Source organism: Rhagoletis pomonella, unplaced genomic scaffold (assembly GCF_013731165.1).
Source record: "Rhagoletis pomonella isolate Grant_MI unplaced genomic scaffold, Rhpom_1.0 Rhpom_scaffold_00005, whole genome shotgun sequence".
Classification (NCBI taxonomy): Eukaryota; Metazoa; Arthropoda; class Insecta; order Diptera; family Tephritidae; genus Rhagoletis; species Rhagoletis pomonella.
In genome coordinates, this window is record NW_023458559.1 from 78,778,525 (window position 1) to 78,789,128 (window position 10,604).

The following is a 10,604-nucleotide window of genomic DNA, read 5'->3' on the forward strand; positions in this document are numbered from 1 at the left end:
TGTAAAAATTACTAAACTATGTAACTATTAATACATTCGCATTCGAAAAATAATGGAATCATTTGATGCGAATGTCAATACGAATGTTTAAAATGATACGAATCATTTGCATAACGAATGCGATTGCAAATATTCGCTACATACCTGATTCAAATATTGACAAGTGTTTTACTTAGTGTTGTTATTTTTCTGCACTTACAGCCGTTCCGATGTATGTTTGATTAGATTACCAATGTGCTCCATTATGAAAATCCCTATTATATTTTACTGTATTTTTATACATATACGAGCGGACTTGTGCATAAGGGATATACCCTTTAACATTGTTCATGTAACGGTTATTTGTGACAGCGAATTATACTAATGCATATACATATGTATGTATAAGATACGAAGCTGAGATAGAAAACTCACGTCGACTTGAAGATAAATTGGGCTTGGGCTCTGAGACCGACTATGATATTCTGTATACACATAGTTTTAGTCAGACCAATCGTCCCGTACTCTACTGGAGTATGGTTGCGTAGGGCCATGATCACGACCTGGGTTTCTGTGTTAAACCGGCTCTAAAGGAGCATGTGAGTAGGTATTACGGGCGCCATGAGTACAACGTCAAGAACGGCTTTTAATGCTTTGTTGGATTTACCACCTCTCTAGATTTAGCGAACCAAGAAGAGGCAATGAAAACAATCTGTCGACTGCATTATTTTAGATTGTGGCACGACGATCGGAGGTCCGGGCACAGAGATGTCCAACTAAGCTTAGTGTTCAGTATGACTCCCAGGTACTTCGCTTGTTTAGATGATCGTAGATTTTGTCCATTCAGCTTTGGCCATTCAAAGCTTACTGGCCGTTAAAAGCATTCATTCTGTTTTCTCTAGGTTTACTTTAAGGCCATATTGCTCAGCCCAACGGCATAGCTCTGCTAAAGTTCCATGCATGAGTTACTCACCACAGATGGAAACAACCCGGTTACTAAAATCACCACATCGTCAGCGTTGGCTACTACTTTTTACTCCCCTCTGGTTGAGCTTGGATAGTACTGTGTTGTTGGTGCAAAGCCATAAAATTGGAGAGATCACTACACCTTGAGGAGTGCCCCTACTAACGTTCCGTTTTAGCGTATTACTTCCAAGTTAAGCTGAACTAGGTCTACTGCCGTGGAAGAACCCCCAGACGGGCGCTTCTAGCACCTTCTAGAAAAGTTTTTGGGACAATGCAAGTTAAGCTGATTGGGCGAACCTCTTTAGCATAGACGTGCCCTCGCCTTCCAGGTTTTGGGATGAAAGCCACTTTCACTCGCCTTCACGACAAAGAGACGTATTTAAGGGCTACGCGTCCTTTGAAAATTGACAAGATCAATGGCCACTAAGCTTAGTGTCGACTTTATTTTGGCTATGAATATGTACCAATATTTCGAAATTTTACATCAAACATAGGTAACGCGTTTGATTAATTGCTTTGTTTTAGATAGCACAAAATACATGTAATACTGAAGGTTTAAGTTACAAGAATTGATAAGCACGATTTCTCAATTAGTATAAGATGAAAACCTTCATTATTAATTGATAAATTTTATAGTTTAGTACGGTTTCTAAGACTTGTTTAGTAAGCCACGAATTGATTTATTGGCACACACCAATCATGTGAACAGCCTGTCATAGTATTTTTGGTAAAATGTAAATATGTATGTAAATTAATGTTTAAATTCGTGTACTAACGGACCTACAGCTGCCTAAATATACCACCATGTAATTAGCTAGACCACCTCTTAGTCGAGTTCCGTATGCGCTCCACACCCGAAAGTGATTTACACGAGACACTTTACATGCATCACTCTCAAATGTTGTAATTGCATGCATGTGTTGCATGTTGTTGCATGTTGCGCATGTAAAAATGTCACAAAAAATTTTTTGTAATTCTTTTTCAGTGGTTTCTAACTTTACATAAGTATTCGTAACCAAAAAATATGTAGGTATGTACTACTACCCATACATACATACATACCCATAAGATCTGGAAAACCCAAATCAAATAAAAATTGTGTTACATATTTGCATTGAAAAAGCGAAAAAGATAATTTCACGATGTCCTCAAATGCTGTTACAAAAATTATGTGTATTTCTACTTTGGTCTCACCTACATATTTCTGGGCGATTCTCGTGAACACGCCTCAGCTATCAGATTGACGAGAAAATTATACGACAAATAGATGCGCGTGCTACAAGAGCTGAATACCTATGCATGTACGAGCATGTAGTTATATACATACACACATCTGTATGCATATATGTACATACATATGCTTGATTGAATTCAAATGTAAAATTTTAACAACGACCAACTTGTAAATGCTAAATTTAATAATTGGCTGTATTTATAAATCCATTAATCATCCACATTCCAATAGTCGACAGTTTAGTGATTACCTTACATTACGAGATATTATCGTGCAACAAACTTTTACACAAATCTTAGTCAGTCAAATTATACAAAATATTAAAAAAAAAAAAATTACCTGACAACTTTCGGTACAATAAAATCATTGATTATTTGAGCAAGTCTAAACTAAAAACTTGCTACGTTTACATTTCCTTGAGTGGCCAAATATTTAATATTTACTATATGAGGTGGCCAGAAATAAACGACCCTTTTAGAAGATTGCATAACTATTAGCCACTCGACAGCAGAAGTTCATTAGTTGTGGCCAGCTGACCAAGAAACGGATTGACACTTGCAAATCGGTCATCTGACATTATCCTCTGATTTATAAGGATCTCGAAAAGCTTGTAAGCTATATCCCGCAATAAAATCCAGAAAAATAAAAACACAAAATGAACAGACACAGATCGTTTGCCTATAGTGCATGAAAATCTTCGATGCAGCAAAGCAAAAATATACTGATAAAAGGATTTATTTATTTCTTAGGATTGATGGAAACCCACTGAAGGTATCCGAAAATTTACGACAAATAAATATTTATGAAAACGGAATAGTGTTGTCTACAAAATGGTTAGGAAAAATTCTTTAATCTCGGACATCGAACCTGACGCCTACAAAGGTCAGTCCCACAATACCTCTTTAGGTTTCTTCACATTTGTAGATGTTTTCGAGCCTGTGGGCTGTTATCTTTATATAGAAAAATTTCAAAGGTCGGATTTTTTCATAGTTTATAAAATAACAAATCGACAGTTTTTTTTCTATTTCATTAAGTCCAACTTATCTACTCCATTTGCATACTCATACATAGAATTTTTTTTTACAAAATAACTGTAAAAGTCAATGCGGCAATTAAAATGAGTATTCATAATTCAGTGAGCATGACTAATTAAGACATTGCATAATAAATATATAAATAAATATCAGTGGCATTGTATTGTCGGCACTGGGACGACATGTTTCATATGCAATTTAGAATTGTGGGTGTGTCAAAGTTTCGTAAAAGCGTAAAAAAGCTATACAAACGAATCTATGGCGCTAAATAACCTGTGCGCATGTGCGTGCCTCTTCCTACTGTATGTACAAGTATGCACATTTAACGCGCTTTGATATGCACCGCTGCGCATGCGCATTACCAAAAAATATTAAGTGCAGGTAACGAAACTTACTGAAAAGCAATACAGTATTTCCTGATTGCTAAACATATCATAAACAATATTTTTATTACCTACGATGCCATATGGATTATTGTTAGTTTTTGGTTATCAAATTTGTACGCATACGCAACAATATACATAAATACATATGTACATAGTTATGTACATACATATGTAAATATAATAGTTTTCGGCTGGATAATAAATATGCCTATATGTACATATGTATATACATAAATACAGTCATATCCATTACTGCATTCATTCAAATCCCTTGTACGGTTGTTTGCGGAAATACATAAATCGGTTATTAACTGGATCGCTTGAAAGCGGCACATCAGAACTTCGAATTTATTTGTTGTTGTTAAGTTCCAGATGATTTAAAAATGTATGTAAATTGAACATGTACTTAAAGCATCTTCTTAGATATTGTTTTTGATGAAAAAATCTTCAAAATAACCCCAATCAGTTACTCATCATCGCTATTTATTTCCTTTGTAAAGGTTTATTTCACTTTTGGGAAAAAATTAACTTATTAGCCGTTTTAACATCGCAGAATTAAATTACATTGGTCAGTTAACTTAAAATTTTTTTAAATGCCTAAATCTTAACTATACGTAGCGTTGGGACATAAATCTTATGTACAGCCGTATTGTCTTGCAAGTGAAGCCCATTCTGAGTACATTTTCACCAACGCTATCGATGCCTTTTCAAATGATATGGTGTAATTACCCATGAGATAGATTTCGAATGCCAAAAACTAAGGCGTTTTTTGTTACCCTCAAGGCTTCCTTTTCGACCCAGACTTTTATCCGGTTCATACAATTATCTACGGTCTCGCTATACACACACATATTCAAAGTATGCATGAAGTCCTAACGCATTGTTGCTTCGCAAGTATTGTGAGTATTTTACTCGGCGTCCGTCTTGAACTGTGCTTAGACATTGCAAAATGATCCCGAAGAGTATTTGAACACGTATGGTAGTAAATTCATGTATATGATTTGATTCTGATCCAGACGTAAATCTACCAAGCTTGGTTTTATATTCCTTAACAATGACACTGACCCAATAGACCGAACATGTCAGCAAATAATGAACTGCAGTGTTTTTCCGTGCTGAGAAAGTTATCACTCCACGAAACTGAATTTTCTCCATCTTTGGTATTTTACTGTCGAGTTTTGCCTTTTGGGTTACAGGAACATTTAAATTCTTATAGGTGATAAGGATACTCTTACATCCGAGTCATGATAGGCCACGGAACCATGGTGTCAAACCCATGCACTGGATGCCAGACAATTCAGGTTGCAACTAAAGATCTTACTGAAGATTCTCGTCTAAGTATCTATGATATACCTGGTTCAAAGTATCGCCAACAAGCCATTCGAACTACAATAAAATTAACATCCATAAACTGCGAGTGAAATAGGGTGCGGTCATGCCGAAAGGTATGTAGGTCGGCGGTTTTAACGGCTCCACTCAGTTATTGAAGTCCCAGAGGAGGAAGCATCGAAAGCCTTAACCTGTCAGTGTGAGACTTTAAACCACTAAACCTCCAACCATCTTTATGCCGATCCCCCCGGTACCACTGGTAAATATTTCGTTGGGAGGCGGTTTGAGCACTAAGCTCTACGTCCGCTATTGTTCATGTTATTCCACTGTATTCCTCGGTTTGTGTTAAACTAACCACCCATTTTTGTAACTAAGCACTGTGAATTTGGCCCTTAAAAACACGGAAACCAAGCTTACAGTAAAGTGCGTACCTCAGGAAGCTGAAACGGGGACACTTGAGAAATGTGTGCTCTGCGGCTGCGGTAACTGTTGGTCCCCATTGCTCGCCGTAAAGGTTTGATGGAAGTGAAAAGCGCTGTGGCTTAAACCAGCTATGTCCACAGATGATTTGTGTCAAGTAGTAGTATACCTCACCATGCCGCCTATTGAGCCAGATGTCAATTGTCCATTGCTGTGGTGTTCCAACGATTCTGCCACTACGTTGAGTTTGGCGCTACTAATTTTATCGGTTACAGGCTCGATATGCCTTTTATTTCGGCCTTTGGACATTTATGAAATTTCTGTTCTGTAGAAGATCTTACAGATTCATGTACATACGTATAAATTTTTCAATTATGAAATAATATGTATACACATTGCATTTATTAGCAGAGAGCTTCAGAAAATTTTTGGTTAATTGTATTTGAAGAAAACAATCATTTCAACTAGAATAGTTAGTACAGCTAACTTTGTTTGAGCCACGATCATTTTCCAACTTATCAACATTAAATTTTAATTTTAATCATCGCCGCTTCCCTAAAAAGGTGCACGTTACCTACATATAACGTCCCTTGTGCATCACTCTGAGGCATACAAAAAATTCCAAACTCAGTCAAATCACTGTCGATCACTTAGCCAATGCCCCGCATTTTGAAGGATCATTTATATGGCTGTCATTTATTAATAACAAATTTAAGACTTTTCACATTGCACACCAGCTGGACACTACCAACGCTTACAAACCACACAACAACAGCAATTGCAACAGAAAAGGAAAACAACATAGTACACTGATGATGCATCTCTAGGCCTCTTGATCCAAACAGCTCCAGCTGTGAGGCTGCTAACAAGCCTTAGCTGGATAACTTACCCAGCGGCAAAGGTACAGAAGGTATGCAGTCCAGAACTGATCGTCGTGCAATGATGCGGCACTTGCCAAATGGCAAACAAACAAACTGGTGTGTACATATTATTTTCCTTGCAACTTGCTTGTCGTTCAAGTTATACATACCTATGGTACACTGCGCATGCCTGCGAGGATCGGCTCGTTTGTCTCACGTAATATCCATATATATCCAGCTCATATTTTCAGCGTGCTTTATTTCTCTTATTGCACTGCATGCCACAAGCCGCTGCAACTCCATTCACATGAACTGCTCGCGAACTTGAATTGCCCGGCAAAGGAACCATGGCAAGGCTAAGGCCACCATCACCGCCAGCGTCGCGACGCTCGCATCATTTGTCGAACTATTGTTGTGCGCACATTGTTTGACCGCTTGAAGCAAGCTTCTTATTTTAGTGGTGCTCGTTGTTGTTGTTGTTGTCGCTATATGCTTAGCATCATTGATGCCGAACTTCACGACATCATTTCCCTTAAGCTCGGAACACTTTGACGACAGCAAGCGACAAGCAGCATCTGTCAAATTTTAAATACACACGTTCTTACGGACACAATTATTTTGACGATAGCACGACATCTTGGCTGCAGGACTGCAATTGTCGACGTCGCCAAATTAAATCTATTTCTAATTTTGCCGGCGACAATGAGTAGATGTAGTGCTGCAAAATTAAATTGTCGCAAAATTAATCACATATTCTTGATTGTTCATGTTTTTCTTATTTACTTAAATAAAAATACACAATTTGTGAAATAAATATACCAAAATGTCAAACTTTAAAATCAGCTGTTTGCTATGTCGCTGAGGTCTTCAAAATGTTTAAGAAGCTGGCTTCAAGGCGACATTTGTCGACAAAATGATGTCGCTGTCGTTACGTCGTGAAGTTGCAGTCATCAAAGTGTTCCGAGCTTTACATAGCTATGCGGTAAGCTACGCTACAACCAGGTGGACAGTGGTAGTCGGCAGGCAGTCCGCATTGAAAACTTACTGTATGTAGTAATCGCTTGTCTGGTGTTGGTTATGATGTCGATTTGGTGGCCCATCCACCACCACACAGCCAATTCGATCAATGCGCGAACTTTGATGTCAGCATTGCAGTTCAATTTCAGCGTGGTTGGGCGGAGTGGAGTTGAGTTGCAGAAGGTGAGTGCAAAATTGAAGTGCATCATTTATCTCACAGTCATTTTGGTTTGGCATTTCGCTGTGGTATTTAAGTGAGGCGGAACAGTGGGTCGGAAATACAAATCTTTTACGTGGATAACCAGTAAAAAGACCGGCATGAGTAGGAACACAAAATTCTAAAGCATAATTCTTCAAATGCGATGGTTTACAATTAGTTCGGAAAATGAGCCTAAAACTCAGTCAGATACATATATATTTGTTAATATGAGCAAATCAGCGAGTGTTTTTTTAATGTCACTTCCTTCTCTCGCCCGAAAAAAAACGCTAAAGCATTCTTCTCGCATATATTTCAACCCAAGGAGTTTCAGAAACAAGTACAATAAAAAAATTAAAAAAATTTAAAATTTTAGCCATAAAACGTTTATTTAGGCTAAAAAGAAACGAAATTACTCATTTGCCACTCGAAAATATCATAATAAGGGTACTCATCGATTCGCGCAAGTTTTATATTTGGGCAATTAGGCAACTTTGCGCAGTGTGTTTCATAAGGACAATTTTATATTCTGTGCAATTTCAGACATTTAATTATTTGACAATGTTAATTTAAAAAGTTGAACAATTGAAACTCGAATTTAAGAAAATATTTAAGTCTTACGAAAAAGCGTTGAGCACAATTCAAAATGAAAGTAAACAAAATAGTTAATTGAGGGTTGCACATCACACTGCGCAAATTTGCGCGACAAAATTTCGGCGCAAACTTGCCCTTTTTGTGCAAATAGCTTTCAATACGAATTTTGACATTTCATTTGCGAGGGTTTGCACAGTTTGCCCAATTTTGCGAGAGTTTTGCGCTTTTAAATGAGTACCCTTAATGTTTTTATTTTTAATAACTTTGAGAAGTTTTCAAATAGAAAGTTCATATTAAAGGCAATGAAAGCTGGCATCAAATACAACATATCTTTGAAGTTTCAGGATTGTGCCACGAAATTAAAAGAATGGCAGCATGTTAAATATTTGTCGCAGCTATTTTGCTATATTTTGAGATTTTAAAATTTGTTTAATTTCAAAATTTTAGATACATACTTCAAAATGTTAAAATTAAACGATGTAAATGTTCTTCTCGCCAAAGCGAACGAATCTAGTGTGTCACCAGATGAATTAAAAATTACGTTGAGTAAAAGATGACTACGCGTTGTAACAAAAATTCCATTTAAAAAAAGCATATTTTAAAATTTATCTTCCCTTTAAACAAAAATTTTGTTCTGAAAAAATGTGTTTAAAGGAGATACATTTTAAAACCTACATGAGAAAACGGCACTTAGTATGTATATATTTTTCGAATTTTCATTTTAATACAAGTTCGTTACAAAATAATAGTTTCTTTACAAACAACTGAAGATAATGCGCCAAAATCATCAAAGACATCAAAAAAATACAGAACATTTGGCGTCCCGTATGAAATAAATAAACTACCAGGACAATTGACGAAAAACGGGGACTGTCCCGTATAATACAGGACGGATGGTCACCGTACGCATGCCTGAATCTGGCAAAGGTTCTTTTTTTATTTTTGCGCTGTGCTAGCTGAATATAAAAAGAGAAGAGAATAGAGAGAATATTGTTGATTAACTTAATACTTTAATTAAACATGCTTATTATTAAAATTTCATTTCATGTTAAAAAATACCACTGTGTCCTATTGTGGTAGAAATATGTCATTTTAAAACTTGAATCATAGAAAACGACCAAGTACATCGGTTATTTTGCTCTCACGTTATTTTGGGTTTTAATTTTATATATATATAGTATAGACGCGAGGTTTGGAAGTTTTTATCCAGACCGGACATGTTTGAGGTATCGTTGGAAAGGTCTTGCAGAGTGTGTCCAGAAAACTTTTTCAAGTTTCATAAGCGATTATCCGAATTCTGAGAAATTAGGCTAAGGTGTTGCGAAACAAAAAACGTTTTTTTTTTTGATTTTTATGACAATAAAGAAGAAGATATACACGCGGAGGCTTGCCATTTTGTTCGGACTAGAAAACTAATCTGGGTCCTACCGGGTGGTAATGTGCACCCCTATATATTCGACTACGGCGAACGCCAAGCTTAGCAGCATAAAATTTCCCGATACGTAATAATTACGAGTAGTACCAGAAACTGGCATTGAAGCATCCACGGCGCCAATTGGCTGTTCCACGATAAAGAAAAATTAATTACCATCAAATTAGGTAATTCGCTGTTAAAATTTTGTACACCGAAAAAGATATACCCCTTTTTTCTTCCTTTCAAATAAAAAAAAAATATATTTAGAGCGTGCCCAAAGCGCTCAAAGTTTTTCATGTATTTTTTGTAGGGAAGAAACCATTTTTCGTAGAAATGGTGTAGAATTTTCGTAAGTTAATATTTTTCGATCAAAATACTCTTTTTTTCCTCAGGATAATTCCAACAATAATACCTAATTGTTTCTTTAACTAGATAGGGCCATCGAAAATCCCCAAAAAAAACACCCAACGGGTAACCCATAAAATATCGTTAGTATTAACATATGGTAAAATAAACAATAATATCCATTCCATTGTGTTTCAACTCTACTTTGTTGTTGCCAAAACATTGTCACATTCTCGCATAAGTTCCTTATTGACTTGACTAATTGCCGCAGCGATTTCTAATTTCACCTTGACACAGCGCAAATTCAAATATTTACCAAGCCAAGCTGTTGTTGCTGCAGTTGTTGTTACTTTCTACACCTGCCTTGTATTCGCCTTTGTAAATTTCCTTTTACATACATAACACTGCACACTGCAATATTTACATTAGGCTGGTCGTTAAGTGTAAGAAGCAAATTTTTACATCAGATTTCCTAAGCCGCATATAAATTTTGGTCCCGATTAGAGACGGTTAAGACGTGTCGCACAGGGAGAAAAGTTCAGATTCCTCTATAGTGATAGGGACCATAATTTGTATGTGATATCTGTAACCGTGGTATTACCGACTGAAGAGGTGAGACTGAAAAAAATTACAAATTTGATTTTTTAAGGATCACCCTGCATACAAAAATATCAATGCAACTATTTAGTTTCTATTTATTTGTCAGTCTACCTGTATTTGTTTTGTTTTCCTTCTCCCTCAGATGGTTAACGCTTTTTCGCCCAACAAAACCTCTGCAACTTGTGCGGTCAAAGTGGATACTAAATGTACAAAGTGAAAGAAAAAAAAAA